Here is a 2267-nt window from a genome sequence, read left to right as displayed (position 1 = left end):
CATCAATAGCCTCTCATAGGCTCTCTTCATGGTGCCAAGCCTCGACTTCTTTCATGACCCCTTCAGTCCTGGGCCTTCAACTGCCACAGTGGCTGCACCTTCACCAGCGGCCTCTCCTGCTCCCTCATAGGGCCAAGCCTCAGCTGCTCTCCATGACCCCGTCATGCCTTCAAAACCCGTGCTATGTGGGTGATGCTTACACTGCCAAGTTCAGCTGGCAGAATGAGGTCCAACCTTGGCCATCACGGGAACACAGCTTCCGTGCGCTGACTCTCAGGAAACACTTCCCAGAGATTTCACCTCACTCAGCGATGCTGGTCTCTTCCCGATCCCTGCTCCTTTCTTAGCTCCCGCAGACCAGCCTCAATTGTGCCGGTACTGCAAGGCTTCACGTCAAGGGTGCTGCTCTCTTGCCACATCTTGTTCTTCAGCCCCAGCTAACCAGAACCATGCATTCTTCACAGAAACATTGCAGTAGTCTTACTTCACCAGCCAGGTCTCCATCTTCTGCACTGCTCTCAGAGGTCTTCTTTTCTTCATTTCTATTTGATATACATTGGTATTTTGCTTGCAAGTATGTCTGTGAGAATCAGACCACCTGGAACAGGAGTTACAGACAGCTGTGAGCTGTCATGTGGGTACTGGGACTTGAACCTGGGTCCTCTGGCAGAGCAGCCAGTGCTCATAACTGTGGAGTCATCTCTCCAGCCCCTCTCTCAGCAGTCTTCCCTTCCAGGCTCCCACAGGACGGCCCACTGAACTCTAAACACACAATGGCTTTTCTAGCCCAAATTTCTGAAGCTCTTGCGTAATCCTCCTAAAAACATGGTCTGGTCTGTCACAGAAACACCCCACTACACTCAAGCAACTTGTCTTAGTCAGGGTTACTATTGCTGTGATGAAACATGATCAAAAAGCAAATTGGGGAGGAAAGGGTTTATTCAGCTTACCTTTCCACATCTGCCACAGTTCATCATCAAAGAAAGGCAGGACAGGAAGTCAAGCAGGGCAGGAAGCTGGAGCCAGGAGGCAGAGGCCATGGAAGACGCTGCTTACTAACTTACTCAATATGATGTGGCTTGTTCAGCCTGCTTCCTAATAAAGCCAGGACCACTAGCCCTGGGATGGCTCCTCCCACAAAGGGCTGGACCATCCCCCATCAATCACCAATTAATTTAATCCCAGCACTCGGGAGGCAGAGGCAGGTGGATCTCTGTGAGTTCGAGACCAGCCTGGTCTACAGAGCTAGTTCCAGGACAGGCTCCAAAGCCACAGAGAAACCCTGTTTCAAAAAAAAGCAAAAAAAAAAAAAAAAAGAAAATTCCCTGAAGGCTTTCATACAGGCTGTGGGAGGCTGAAGCCTTTGGAGGCATCTTCTCAACTGTGGTCTCCTCCTCTCAAAGGACTGTTTGCGTCCAGGTGACATGAAACCAACCTGCACAGCAGGTTCTAGTCACAACAGAGCAGTGTAGCTGCTGCTCTCCAGGGCTGCTTACATGTTACTTCCTTTTGGCTACACCAGTCACAGGAGCATCTTCCAACCATCAACCCCTTTGCCTGTTTTCTATTTAAAATTGTGTATGGTGTATATTCATGTGGATGTACTCGTGTCCATGCTGGTACAAATGTGTGTTTAAGAGGCCACTGGGTATCTTCAACTGCTTCTTGACTTTTTTGTTTTGCTTTTCAGGACAGGGTTTCTCTAAGAGCCTAGTGAGTTGTCTAAAAGTCACTCTGTAGACCAGGCTGGCCTCAAACTCAGAGATCTGCCTGACTCTGTCTCCCAAGTGCTGGGACTTAAAAGAGTGCACCACCACCACCGTGCTTTTTTTTATATGGTACTCTGTCTGCATGTATGCCTGCAGGCCAGAAAAGGACACCAGATCTCATTTTAGATGGTTGTGAGCCACTGTGCGGTTGCTAGGAATTGAACCTCTGGAAGAGCAGCCAGAGCTCATCCTCAGAGCCATTTCCCCAGCCCACAGGTTCTGCTGTTTTTAAAGATGGGGGGGGGGGGTTTCTCAGCCGGGCAGTGGTGGCACACACCTTTAATCCCAGCACTTGTGAGGCAGAGGCAGGCGGATCTCTGTGAGTTCAAGGCTAGTCTAGTTACAAGAGCTAGTTCCAAGACAGGCCCCAAAGCTACAGAGAAACCCTGTCTCAAAAACAAGCAAAACAAAACAAAAAGCAGAAGAGGAAGAAGAGGAGGAAGAAGAGGAAGAGGAGGAGGAGGAAGAGGAGGAGGAGGAGGAGGAGGAGGAGGAAGA

This window comes from Microtus ochrogaster, unplaced genomic scaffold (genome assembly GCF_000317375.1).
Source record: "Microtus ochrogaster isolate Prairie Vole_2 unplaced genomic scaffold, MicOch1.0 UNK21, whole genome shotgun sequence".
Lineage (NCBI taxonomy): Eukaryota > Metazoa > Chordata > Mammalia > Rodentia > Cricetidae > Microtus > Microtus ochrogaster.
Note: the sequence above shows the minus strand (reverse complement) of the source record.